This window comes from Neovison vison, chromosome 6 (genome assembly GCF_020171115.1).
Source record: "Neovison vison isolate M4711 chromosome 6, ASM_NN_V1, whole genome shotgun sequence".
In the NCBI taxonomy this organism is placed as follows: Eukaryota; Metazoa; Chordata; class Mammalia; order Carnivora; family Mustelidae; genus Neogale; species Neogale vison.
In genome coordinates, this window is record NC_058096.1 from 125,299,332 (window position 1) to 125,313,256 (window position 13,925).

At 38.6% G+C, this 13,925-nt stretch overlaps 1 protein-coding gene across 1 annotated transcript in view; it reads left to right on the plus strand.

Annotated features, from left to right (window-relative positions):
• PIK3CB (phosphatidylinositol-4,5-bisphosphate 3-kinase catalytic subunit beta) overlaps positions 1 to 13,925 on the plus strand; it is a 201,611-nt gene that overhangs the window by 25,816 nt on the left and 161,870 nt on the right. The window contains exon 2 of the mRNA XM_044252261.1: positions 7,208 to 7,306. The gene's annotated coding sequence lies outside the window, so the exon portion shown is untranslated. The remainder of the gene's footprint in view (positions 1 to 7,207; positions 7,307 to 13,925) is intronic.

The window sequence follows — 13,925 nt, forward strand, 5'->3', positions numbered from 1 at the left end:
TCTTTATGTAAATAAAGGCAATTAAAAATGCAGATTCTGGGCGCCTGGGTGGCTCAGTGGGTTGAGCCGCTGCCTTCCGCTCGGGTCATGATCTCGGGGTCCTAGGATCGAGTCCCGCGTTGGGCTCCCTGCTCAGCAGGGAGCCTGCTTCCTCCTCTCTCTCCCTGCCTGCCTCTCTGCCTATTTGTGATCTCTCTCTGTCAAATAAATAAATAAAAAATATTTAAAAAAAAATGCAGATTCTTATTTCTTTCTATCTCTACCCTCTAAAACCCACCAAAGCCCCCATATTATACCTGTTGTTCTACACATTGGTCTTCCTACTGTTCCCTTTACATACTGTGTTTCTTAACAATGGAAATCTTCACAAAATCTTCCCGGAGAGTATGTATAATTTTTTTTTAAGTTGTATGGTTTCCTTTTGGATACTTTATTTAACTAGTTCTCTCTTGGTAGTCATTTGGGTGGTTTCTAGGTTTTTATTTTTTTAAGATTTTATTTATTTGACAGAGAGAGAGAGATCGCAAGTAGGCAGAGAGGCAGGCAGAGAGAGAGAAGGGAGGAAGGAGGCTCCCTGCGGAGCAGAGAGCCCAACTCGGGGCTCCATCCCAGGACTCTGGAATCCTGACCTGAGCCAAAGGCAGAGGCTTTAACCCACTGAGCCACCCAGGCGCCCCTTGTTTTGTTTTGTTTTTTTTTAACTGCATATTTTTTTTTCTTTTTTTAAAGACTTTATTTATTTATTTGACAGGCAGAGATCCCAAGTAGGCAGAGGCAGGCAGAGAGAGAGGAGAAAGCAGACTCCCTGCTGAGCAGAGAGCCCAAAGCAGGGCTCCATCCTAGGACCCTGGGATCACGACCTAAGCCGAAGGCAGAGGCTTGAACCTACTGAGCCAGCCACCCAGGTGCCCCTGGTTTCTAGTTTTTAAAGAAAATTTTTTTTAAGGATTCCATCTTCTTCTTTATTTGAGAGAGAGAAAGAGAATGCAAGCAAGAATGGGGGTGGTGGCAAGGAGCAGAGCAAGAGGGACAAACAGACTCCGCTCTGAGTGTGGAGCCCAATGCCATGCTCCATCCCATGACCAGATCATGACCTGACCCGAAATCCAGTTGGTCGCTGGTGCCCTGTTGATTATTATAACAGTGTTGTCATGAATTACCTTGTACGTGTCATTTTGCCCATAAGCAAATATAAAATTATGGAATAAATTCAGATGTGGTATTACTAATCAAAGGTCATATATCTTTGTAATTTTGATAGGTATTGCCAAAATGCCCTTATGTTTGGACCCAGATTCTCCCATTGATTATAAGGGGTAATGTGTATTTCTCCCTTGCAAGCTTTATTCAGATTAAATTGACATACAACATTGTGTAAGTTTAAGGTGTACAATATGATAATTTGACATATGTATATATTGCAAAATATTTACCGCAGAAGGCTAGTTACTACATTTCACATAATTCACGCAATTACCATTTTGTTGTTGTTACTGTGGCTAGTAGGCTTTTTTTTTTTTTTAATATTTCATTTATTTATTAGAGTGTGCATGAGAGAGAGCCAGCAGGGGCAGAAGGAGAGGGAGAAGCAGTCTCTCCGCTGAGCAAGGAGATTTGATATAGGGCTTGATCCCAGGATCTTGGGATCATGATGTGAGCCAAAGGTAGACGCTTAACCAACTGAGCCATCGAGGCACCCATCTTTTTTTTTTTTTTTTAAGATTTTATTTATTTATTTGAGAGAGAGAATGAGCACAACCAAGACCTGAGCCAAAGGCAGACGCTTAACCAACTGAGCCACCTAGGCGCCCTGATAATAGGCATTTCTTCACAGCTTTGCCAAGAAAGTACCTTGTAAGAGTGCCTGGGTGGTGCAGTTGGTTGAGCATTGGACTCCTGTTTTCGGCTCAGGTGGTGATCTCAGGGTCCTCAGATTGAGCCCCCTGTCTGGCTCTAATGCTCAGAGTGCAGTCTTTGAAATTCTTTGTTCTTGCCCCTCTGCACTCCCCCAATAGGTGTTCAAGAGAGCTCTCTCTCTCAAATAAATCTTTAGAAAGTGCTTTGCTTGGCAAACAGGAATTTTTGATAAACTGCTGTGTGGAGGGGCACCTGGGTGGCTCAGTGGGTTGAGCCTCTGCCTTCAGCTCAGGTCATGGTCTCAGGGTCCTGGGATGGAGCCCCCGCCTCAGGCTTTCTGCACGGTGGGGAGCCTGTGTCCCCCTCTCTCTGCCTGCCTGTCTGCCTACTTGTGATCTCTCTCTGTCAGATAAATAAATAAAGTCTTAAAACAAATAAACAGACCAAAAATACCTGCTATGTGGAAAGTGGTGTGTATCAGTATAGATTTATTTTATTTTATTTATTTATCATTCTAGTAAATATGTTTTGGTGAAGTGTGTACATAGTTCTTTTGGATGTATGTCTGTAGTGCAATTCCTATGTCAGAAGGTATGTTAATTTCCATTTAATATCTCAGCAAGCCTGGATATTCTTAGTTTCTTTAAATTTTACCCATTTTGGTAGATACAAAGTGGTATCTTACTGTGGTTTTAATTTTTATTTTTATAATGAGAGTGTCCATTTTCCCCCTCTGCTTGTTGGCTATATTGTTTTTTTTTTAAACTTTATTTTATGTTATTTTTTTATTTTAAAAAAGGATTTTATTTATTTATTTGACAGAGAGATACAGCAAGACAGGGAACACAAGCAGGGAGAGTGGGAGAGGGAGAAGCAGGCTCCCCACTGATCAGGGAGCCCAGGTCGGGGTTTGACCCAAGCCAGAGGCAGACGCTTAATGGCTGAGTCACCCACGTGCCCCGAAAAACTTTATTTAAAAAACCCCAGAATATTTAATCTCCATTTGTTAAACAAAAAGAAAGACAGACAAACGCTTTTACACTAGCAACCTTAATCTGGTTCGTTCTTGGGTACTATGTATTAAAGAATATTTTTGACTCTTCTAATTGCCTTTTGTAAAAAAAAGTTAAAGTGTAGAAATTAAATTACTTTATCCTTTGATGTACGTCTAGGATTTCGTGGTAGTATGCAAGGAGTACTTTTAATTCAGTAGAAAGGGATAAAGAGGAGAGAGAGAAATACTTAGACCTCGAAATGATTTTTGAGTTCACCCGCTTTTGCTTGCTTATTTGTGGGTGGAGGTTGGGAGGTTGAAATCATTGTTACTTAAATAGAATAGTTTAGCCAGCTCTAAAATTATAATATAACTTGCAAGATTGAGGCATAGTATTTTTTTTGTTTTTGTAGGAAAGTACTTTATGTGAACAAGGACTAGAGATACAAGGACTAGAGATAGACTCTGTGTAGGGGTTTTTGTTTGTTTATATGCCGTTATCAGTGCTTGGATAAGCTTTTGAAATCTTCCCCTGCATCTTTTTAAAGTTTAATGGGTGTTTGTTTGTCCAGAATTTTTTCCTTTCTTTTCACAATAAAGCAGTGAGAATGGATCTTCATGTGTAAGGTTATTAATAACATTGTTCTTACCCAAAGCTTTAGTAGGAATTTTAAGAGTAAATTTTTTTATTTAAAGATTTTATTTATTTGAGAGTGTGCACGAGCAGGGGGAAGGGCAAAGGGAGAAGCAGACTACCTCACAGACATCATTTTTTGTCAGTTTTAGGTTCACAGTAAAATTGAGTAGGAGGTTCAGAGAATTCTCTTATATCCCTGCCCCCACTGCATGCATTGCCTCCCTGTCAACATCCTGCAGCAGCAGCAAATTGCTGTTATTTTTGAGTTGACTGATTCCCTTTTGGGAAAGTGAGCAGTTTGATATATTTTAGCATCATCTAAAGTCTATTTTATAACATTCTTCTCATTTTATTTTATTTTATTTTTAAAGATTTATTTATTTATTTATTTGACAGACAGAGATCACAAATAGGCAGACAGAGAAAGAGGAGGAAGCAGGTTCCCCACAAAGTAGAGAGCCCAATGTGGGGCTCGATCTCAGAACCCTGGGATCATGACCTGAGCCAAAGCTGGAGGCTTTAACCCACTGAGCCGCCCAGGTGCCCCAACATTCTTCTCATTTTGAAAACAGTATTATTGACCTTACTACCCAAAGAAACCAAGACTGTAATTGAATTACTGGCTTCCTAACAGAATTTTATTTTGAAGATACAAAATGAAAAAGATTTTCAACCTTATATCAAAAGTTCCGCTCTTTTAATTCCTCCTAATTTTATGAAACTTGAAGATTTTTAAGTCTTTTCTCCCTTTTTGTACATCTTTATTTTTTATTTATTTATTTTTTAAAAAGGTTTTCTTTATTTATTTGAGTGAGTGAGAGCATGAGAGGGGAGAAGATCAGAAGGAGAAGCAGACTCTCTTTGGAGCTGGGAGCCCGATGTAGGACTGGATCCTGGGACTCCAGAACCATGACCTAAGCCGAAGGCAGTTGCTTAACCAGCTGATCCACCCAGGTGCCCCTGGAGACAGGTGTGATAAAGGAAATACAAGCAGGAGAAGCGGGAGAGGGAGAAGCAGGCTTCCCACTGAGCAGGGAGCCCGATGTAGGGCTTGATCCCAGTACCCTGGGATCCTGACCCGAGCTGAAGCAGACACTTAATGACTGAGCCACCTAGGCACCCCTAAATAAAATCTTCAAAAAAAAATTCTGACTTGGAGTATTACTGAGAAGATATATATAATTCCAGACTTGGTGTGTAGCACAAGCTCTAGTCCAATTTGAGTGGGCTTGCCTAGAAGTGAATTAAATGATGTGATTAGGATGCTATCAGTAGAGGACGTAATGTCCCTTAAGATTTTATTAGTGAGGAATGGGACGTTATGGCTGAGAAGAGATCCCAACTGATCATTGGGAAACACCCATGATTTAGGACTCAAATGAGAAAGCAAAGTCTAAAACTTTGTGAAGACTATAGGATTTTTTCAACGAGACAGAAGGGTCCACTAAAAAAAAAAAATTAGTAGTTTTAAAGTTAATGTTCATTCAAAGACACCATAGGGGCATCTGTGTGGCTCAGTTGGTTAAATGTCCCAATCTTTTTTTTTTTTTTTAAGATTTTATTTACTTATTTGACAGAGAGAGAGAGATCACAAGGAGGCAGAGAGGCAGGCAGAGAGGGGGGTGGGGGGGAAAGCAGGCTCCCCACTGAGCAGAGAGCCTGATGTGGGGCTCCATCCCGGGACCCTGAGACCACAACCCGAGCCGAAGGCAGAGGCTTAACCCACTGAGCCACCCCGGCGCCCTAAATGTCCCAATCTTGATCTCAACTAAGGTCTTGATCTCAGGGTCATGAGTTCAAGCGACACGTCAAGAAAATGAAATGATAAACAAACTTGGAAAAATATTATTGCAAATTGGGAAAAATAATTATATATGCTAGAGAATTAGTGTTCTAATCAGGCTGCCTTCATGGATGTATAACCTGTGAAGTCACACAGGGCCCCATACTTATTTTTTTTTTAAGATTTTATTTATTTATTTGACAGACAGAGATCACAAGTAGCCAGAGAGGCAGGCTCCCTGCTGAACAGAGAGAGAGAGTGAGAGAGGGAACACAATCATCAGGAGAGGGAGAAGGAGAGGGAGAAGCAGGCTTCCTGCTGAGCAGGGAGCCCGATGTGGGGCTTGATCCCAGGATCCTGAGATCATGACTTGAGCCGAAGGCAGAGGCTTAACCCACTGAGCCACCTAGGCAGCCCCCTGCCCTGTACTTATTTTATTGTTAAACTATCACTGTCTTAAAATTTTTAATTTTTGAATAATGGCCCTGCCATTTTTTTTAAAGATTCTGTTTATTCTTTTTTTTTTTTCTGTTTATTTATTTGAGAGAGAGTGCACATGACCATGAGTTGGGGGAGAGGCAGTGAGAGAGGGGAGGTACAAGCAGAATCCCCACCCAGCACAGAGCCTGAGCCTGACATGGGGCTTGATCCCCAAAGTCAGAGGCTTAACTGACTGAGCCACTCAGTTTTGGCCCTGCTTTTTAATTTTGCAGTGGGCCTCCAGATTATATAATCAGTCCTGGTCCTGATACATAAAGTCAGGTAAGAAAAACACAACCCAATATAAAGGGCCAAAACTGTGAACAAAGGAATTCAAGAAGGAACATAGATAATTAATAACTGTGTGAAAAGGTCCTCAACCTTATTAAGTAACACAGACTGAAATCATAGTATATTTTCTGTATTGCCACAAATTAAGAAATCTGACTTTACCAGGTAGGTAGTGGAGAGGATTGTGTCATCAGTTTACATACTGCTGGTGACTTGGTAGAGTGGTACAGTTGGAAGACAGTTTGGCATTTTTGGTAAAGTTGGGAATTTGCATGTCCTATAACCCACCAATTCCACTTCTAGGTTTAAAGTATACCCTAAAGAAATTCTTGTTCATGTGCACCTGGAAAGTTGTATAATAATGTTGATAATAGCAAAAAACTTCAAACCATCCAAATGCCTGAAAACAGAATGGATAAATACATTTGGCATACTTACATACTTACATACCATGGCATACTGTACATACTTACATAATGAAACACTACAGAGCAATTAAAAAGTAACATGAATAAAGCTTAGAAAAATATTTCAGCGACAAAATTCACATCTCTGAAGACTATCAGCATATGAATTTATCAAGCTGAAAAAGGGAGCCAGGAATGCAAACCTAAACAAACCATTATTTAGGGATATATACATATGTGACAAAGTTCTGTTTTAAACAGTAATGGAATAATTATTTAGGATAAAGGTTGGGATGAGAAGAGCATGTAGGTAGATGTAATGGTATTGGTGTTCTTCTGTGGAATGGTGATTTATAGCATTCATCTTGTTTGCTTGCATACATCTTTCTGTATATTGTGTGTGCTTTAAATATTATATTAAAGAAGGAAAGGGGGAAAGTGAAATAAGCTATCAATAGTAGCTTATGATGTAGATAGAGGAATAGGTTGAGAAGTAGAAAGAAATAGCATGTTACAGAAAAGAGGTTTCAAAAAGGTGACCTAAATGAGAGGATTTAGATAGTTGAATAGGATGTCTGCTTTAGGTCCCTTCTCGCTCTAATGCTCTACAATTTTATTATTGTAGTTCATATGTTTTTTTATATTTTTCCCCATATTTAAAAATATAGTTATAAGCGATCATGTCATACAAGTAACAACTTTATTTTTAATTTAGCTCATTTAGTGTTAATACCTTTTATCTTCACCCTTTTTTGTAGTGTGTCTTCTAATTTGAAAGTCTTCATGAGAACTTCAGTTTAAAAAAATAATGCCATCTTCTGATAAAATAAGACTGAAATGGGGGCTGTCATTTTGAGGTAAGTGTCCAATTTGTATCTTTAATTACTTGCCAGTTTTCCGGAAGTTGAAAAATAGAAGGAAAATGTGAATATTGGTTAGATTCTAATTTTTTTTAAAAGATTTTATTTTTAGGTAATCTCTACCCCCCAACATGGGGTTTGAACTCATGACCCTGAGATGAATAGTTAATGCTTTTCTGACTGAGCTGGCTAGGCACCCCTAGATTCTAATCTTTTAGTTAATCGTGTGGAGATTAACTAAATCGTGTGTTTGAGAGGTAGAAATCCTAGGCCGCCTTCTAAAATAGTCTGATAATTAGGATTATGTTTACCCCATTGTTAACAGCTTCATGAAGGAGAGAGGAGGGGACAGTATTGTTGAAAGCTGTTGAGAGAGGTTAATTGAAAACTGAAGCTTTTTGGAGCTTTTTTGGAGTTGGTAGTTAGGAGGTTATGGTTAGCCCCTTTCAAGACAGTGTTTGTGGCTGAAAATAAGTGTGCAGTAGAAAATAAAGAGTGAAGAGGAGGTGATAAAGTGAATATTTCATCTCTAATTCATTTATTAAATCAATAGGTAGAATGTGCTTAGGATGCAGCAATCATTTTCCTAAGTACTTGAGTTCTAGTTAATGTGACCATGTATCCTTTTAAGACTCTTGTGGTTTAAGACTCTTGTGGATCAATTAATGCCAAATTTTTTCCCCTAGCTTTGAGATATAATTGACAAATACCATTCTGTATTCACCCAACTTTTTTGTGTGCTATACTTTTTTTATTCCTGTGGCTTAGTTCTTACCTTTTTTTTTTTTTTTTTTTTTTTTTAACAGATTTTATTTATTTATTTGTCAGAGAGAGAGAGAGAGCGCGAGCAAGTGTGAGAGAATGAGTGCACAGGTGGGGGAGCAGCAGGCTTCATTTAGGAGAAGCAGTTTCCCCACAAAGCAGGGAGTTGATGTGGGACTCGATCCCAGGATCATGGGATCATGACCCCAGCTGAAGGCAGATGCTTAACCAACTGAGCCACCCACGCATTGCAGTTTTTATCCTTTTAAATTTTTTATTCTTCTTTACTATTTTTATTTATTATTATTATTTTTTAAAGATTTTTATTTATTTGACAGACAGAGACACAGCAAGAGAGGGAACACAAGCAGAGAGAGTGGGAGAGGGAGAAGTAGGCTTCCCGCCGAGCAGGGAGCCCGATGTGGGGCTCGATCCCAGGACCCTGGAATTATGACCTGAGCCGAAGGCAGACACTTAACAACAGAGGCGCCCCTATTTTTATTTTTTAAAGTAATCTCTGTGCCCATCATGGGGCTTGAACTCACAATCCCAAAATTAAGAGTTGCATGTACCCTGCCACCACCCTCCCTTCTAGCCATCCCCAGTTTCTTCTATATTTAGTGATCTGTTTCTTTGTTTGCTTGCTTTTAGATTCCACATATAAGTAAAATCATAAGGTATTTGTTTTTGACTTATATCACTTAGAATAATACCCTGTAGGTCCACCCATGTTGTCATAAATGGCAAGATTTCACCTTTTTTTTGCTGAATAATAATTGCATTTTATATATATCACATCTTTATCCATTCATCTGTCATTGGACACTTAGGCTGCTTCCATATCTTGGCTACTCCAAATAATGCCGCCATAAACATAGGGGTACATATATCTTTTTGAAGTAGATTATTTATTTATTTATTTGACAGAGATCACAAGTAGGCAGAGAGGCAGGCAGAGAGAGAGGAAGAAGCAGGCTCCCTGCCAAGCAGAGACCTCCCCCCCCATATAGGGCTCCATCCCAGGAACTTGAGATCATGACCTGAGCCGAAGGTAGAGGCTTTAACCCACTGAGCCACCCAGGCGCCCCATGTTTTTGTTTTCTTTTGGTAAATATCCAGAAGTGAAATTACCTGATTATATGGCATTTCTTTTTAAATTTTCATTTTTTTTTTTATTATTTTTTTTTAAGGATTTTATTTATTTGAGAGAGAGTGAGGACAGCAGGGTGAGGGGCAGAGTGAGAAGGAAAGCAGATTCCTTGCTGAGCAGGGAGCCCAACTAGGGCTCCATCCCAGGACCCTGGGATCATGACCCTGAGCTGAAAGCAGCTGCTTAACCAACTGAGCCACCCAGGCATCCTGATATTTCTGTTTTTAATTTTTTGAGGGACCTCCATGCTGTTTTCCAAAGTGGCTGCACCAATTTACATTCCTACTGACAGTGCACCAGGATTCCCTCTTTTCAACATCCTTACCAATGTTTGATACTTCTTGTTAACTTTTTGATACTAGCTATTCTGACTTGTGTGAAGTGATACTGTGGTTTTGATTTGCATTTCCCTGATCAGTGATGTTGAGTATCTTTTCATGTGTCTGTTGCTGTGTGTCTGTCTTCTTTGGAATAATGTCTGTTTAGTGCTTCTGCCCATTTTAAAAATCAGATTGTTTTCTTGGTGTTGACTTGTATAAATTCTTGATGTATTTTGAATATTAACTACTTATCACATATATAGTTTGTAAATATCTTCTCTCATATAGTAAGTTGCCTTCTCATTTTGTTGATAGTTTCCTTTGCTGTGCAGAAGCTTTTTATTTTGGCATACTGCCAACTTCCCTCCCCCCCTTTTTCCTGCTTTGGTTTCCCTTGCTTGGTAAGACAAATCCAGAAAAATACTGCTGAGGTTGATATCTAAGTATTTACTGCCTATGTTTTCTTCTGGGGGTTCTGTGGTTTCAGTCTCACATTTAGGTCATTAATCCATTTTGAGGTTATTTTTGTGTAATGTATGGGAAAGTGGCCCAGTTTAATTTTTTTGTATGTGTCTGTGCAGTTTCCCAGCACCATTTATTGTCCTTTCCCCATTGTTTATTGCCTCCTTTGTTATAGATTAACCATATAAGTATGAATTTATTACTTGGCTTTTTATTCTGTTCATTGATCTGTGTGTCTTACTTTTGTGCCAGTACCATGCTGTTTTAATTTCTATTGCTTTGTAGTGTAATTTGGAATCTGGAATTGTGATACTTCAGTTTTTGTTTTTTCTCAAGGTTGCTTTGGTTGTTTGGGGTCTTTTGTAGTTCCATACTAATGTTAGGATTATTCGTTCTAGTTCTAGTTCTGTGAAAAATACTGTTGGTATTTTGATAGGGCTTGCGTTGAATGTGTAGATTGCTATGGGTAGTATAGACATTTTAACAGTGTTCATTCTTCCAGTCTGTAAACATGGTATATCTTTCCATTTATTTTTGTTGTCTTCAATTTCTTTCTTTATTTTTAAAGGCTTTTTTTTTTTTCTTTTTTTTACTTTTTTAAAAGTGGAGCATGGATTCCAGTGCAGGGCTTGAACTCATGCCCCTGAGATCAAGACCCGAGCTGAGATCAAGAGTTGGATGCTTAACTGACTGAGCCACCCACATATCCTGTCTTCAGTTTCTTTCATCAGTATCTTTATAGTTTTCAGATTATAGGTCTTTTATAAATTTATTTCTGGGTATTTTATTCTTTTATGCACTTGTAAATAAGATTGTTTTCTTAATATCTCTTTGTTAGTTCATTATTGCATATAGAAATGCAAGAGATTTCTGTATAGTAGTTTTGTGCCCTCATATTTACTCAAAAAATTTTTTTTAAAGATTTTATTTATTTATTTGACAGAGAGATCACAAGTAGATGGAGAGGCAGGAAGAGAGAGAGAGAGAGGGAAGCAGGCTCCCCGCCGAGCAGAGAGCCTGATGTGGGACTCGATCCCAAGACCCTGAGATCATGACCTGAGCCGAAGGCAGCGGCTTAACCCACTGAGCCACCCAGGCGCCCCTCAATTAAATTTTTATTTCTAATTTTTTTTTTTGGTGGAATCGTTAGGGTTTTTTTAAAGAAATTTTCTATATTGTACCTTGTCATTTGCAAATAGTGACAGTTTTACTTTTCCCTACCAATTTGGATGCCTTTTATTTATTTTTGTCTCATTGGTGGACATCCTTATTTTATTCCTGATCTTAGAAGAAAAACTTGAAGCTTTTCACCATTTAGTATGATGTTAGCTTTGAGTTTGTCATATGTGGTTTTTATTATGTTGAGATGTGTTTCGTCTAAATTTGCTTTGTTGAGAGTTTTTACCAGGAACAGATGTGGAATTTTGTCAAATGCTTTTTCTGTATCTATTGAAATAATCATATGATTTTTATCCTTCATTTTGTTAATGTGGTACATCACATTGATTGATTTGCAAATATTGAACCACTCTTGCATCTCTGGATGTCCAGCTGTTTTCTTTAAGATTTCATTTTTTTAAGTAATCTCGACACTCAAAGTGGGGCTCAAGCTCACGCCTCTGTTCAAGAGTCACATGCTCCACTGACTGAGCCAGCTAGGTGCCCTGGGTTGTTCACCTATTTTTAATTCCCTCTTTTTTTTTTTTTTTTTTTTTAAAGATTTTATTTATTTATTTGAGAGAGACAGCACGAGTGAGGAGAAGGTCAGAGGGAGAAGCAGACTCCCCATGGAGCTGGGAGCCCGATGCGGGACTCGATCCCGGGACTCCAGGATCATGACCTGAGCTGAAGGCAGTGGTCCAACCAACTGAGCCACCCAGGCGCCCCCCCTCTTTTGTTTTTAAGTCTTTAGGTTTAGATGACAAATTACATGGCTTATCCAGTGATTAATACATGGATGATAAGTATAGTTAACAGGGACAGCCATTACCTGCCTGGGTTTATTTTGCCAGTATACTGGGCTTCTAGTCTTGCAGGCAAGTTAAGTGCTTAACAAATATTTATGAAATGAATTGGCTAATTACAGCTGTGATCAGGGCTGCAGAAGTGATATAATGACTACCTGCTTGAGTTAATTTGACAACGGAGATTTGAGAAATAGATTTGGCAGAGAATATGGAAGAAAGGAGTCTACAGACGAATCCAATATTTTGAGGTCTGGTAGATTGAAGTATGATGATACTATGAACAGAAAAAGTAAGGAAACTATGAGGAAAGACTGGTACTAATGATCTAGTGGGTGGGACTGTAATATGATGAATTTGTTAGACACATTTTTTAAATTATAGGTGGAAGTGTTAGAATATCTCCTTAATTGTGGGAATTTGAGACTGGAAATTAGAAAAAGATACTTTAGGACCCGGATATAATAGATTTTGGAGTAATCCACACATAAAGTATCAGTTGTGAAAGTAGGTAACATTTCCAGGGTGCTAGTCAAAAGAAAAATGTTAAGTGCTGGACTTTAGGAAATGCTTTTAGTAAATGAGTGGATGTTGTTAGAAAGAATCAATAAAGGAAAAATAAGAAGAAAAGTATTAAGGAGACCAGAATTAACGCAGTTTCTTTCTTTGAAGCATAGTAAAAAATTTCAGGGAGAGGCTCTTTAGAGGGATGAGATGCTGTAGAAAGATTAAGGATTTTAATACCCTGGAAAGCATAACTGAATTTAACTATTAAGAAATTATTGAGGGGCACCTAGGTGGCTTAGTCAGTTGAGTGACCAACTTTTTTTTTTTTTTTTTTTTTTTTTAAGATTTTATTTGTTTGTTTGAGAGAGAGAGCATGAGAGGAGAGAGGTCAGCAGGAGAAGCGGACTCCCTGCAGGGCAGGGAGCCTGATGCGGGACTCAATCTGGCCACTCCAGGATCATGACCTGATCCGGAGGCAGTTGCTTAACCAACTGAACCACCCCAGGAGCCCGTGACCAACTTTTAAATTTCAGCTCATGTCATGATCTCAGGGTTGCGAGATTGAGCCCCTCTTTGGGCTCTGTGTTAGGTGTGGAGCCTGCTTAAGATTCTCTCTCCCTTCCTCTCTGCCCTTCTCTACTTTCTGTCTCTTAAAAAGAAAAGGTTATTGATAACTGAGAGAATAAATTAAGTAGACCAGGATGAATTGTAAGAGGTTAAGTAAATGGTTTTACAAACTACACAACATAAAGAATAAAGTAGAATGTTTTTCAAGAAGTTTGTACAGTTGTGGGGACTTAGCCACATAGATATTTTTGCATTAACACATAGTATATTTTTGGTAAAGGGGAGTGATCCATTGGTAGTTTAAATATTAGAGTGATTAATTGCCAGGAGGAGATAGATAGGTTTGAGATCAAGGATGTGGGTAGAGGACGTAATTCTTACAGAAAAGTAGCAACAGTTTTGCTTAGAAACCAGAGAAATAGAAGAAAATAAATCAGGGAATTTTTAGGCAAAGAGGAAGAAAACTGTGTAATTCCTTACCTTACTTTTTTAATAAGGTAAGGATTGAGGTTATGTGCTAGGCATATAGTTAATTAGCAGTGGTGTTGGGATCCTGGGAGAAGAAAATATTTAGGGAAAATTTTGTAATCATCAAATTCACGGAATATTTGTTAAACATGTGCTTTGTGCCAGGTATTTGTATAGATAAGATCTGTTCTCATGGAGCCAATTATTAATAATGAACCAGAAAAATACCAAATTGTAATGTGATAACGAAGAGAATTTTAAAACAAGCCTCTTGGTAGAGTGACTGGGTGATTACTTCTTTTAATTAATTAATTAGTTAATTATTTTTGAAGATTTTATTTATTTATTTGACAGAGAGAGAGTGTATGTGCACAAGCAGGGGGAGTGGCAGGCAGAGGGAGAAGGAGAGGGAGAGC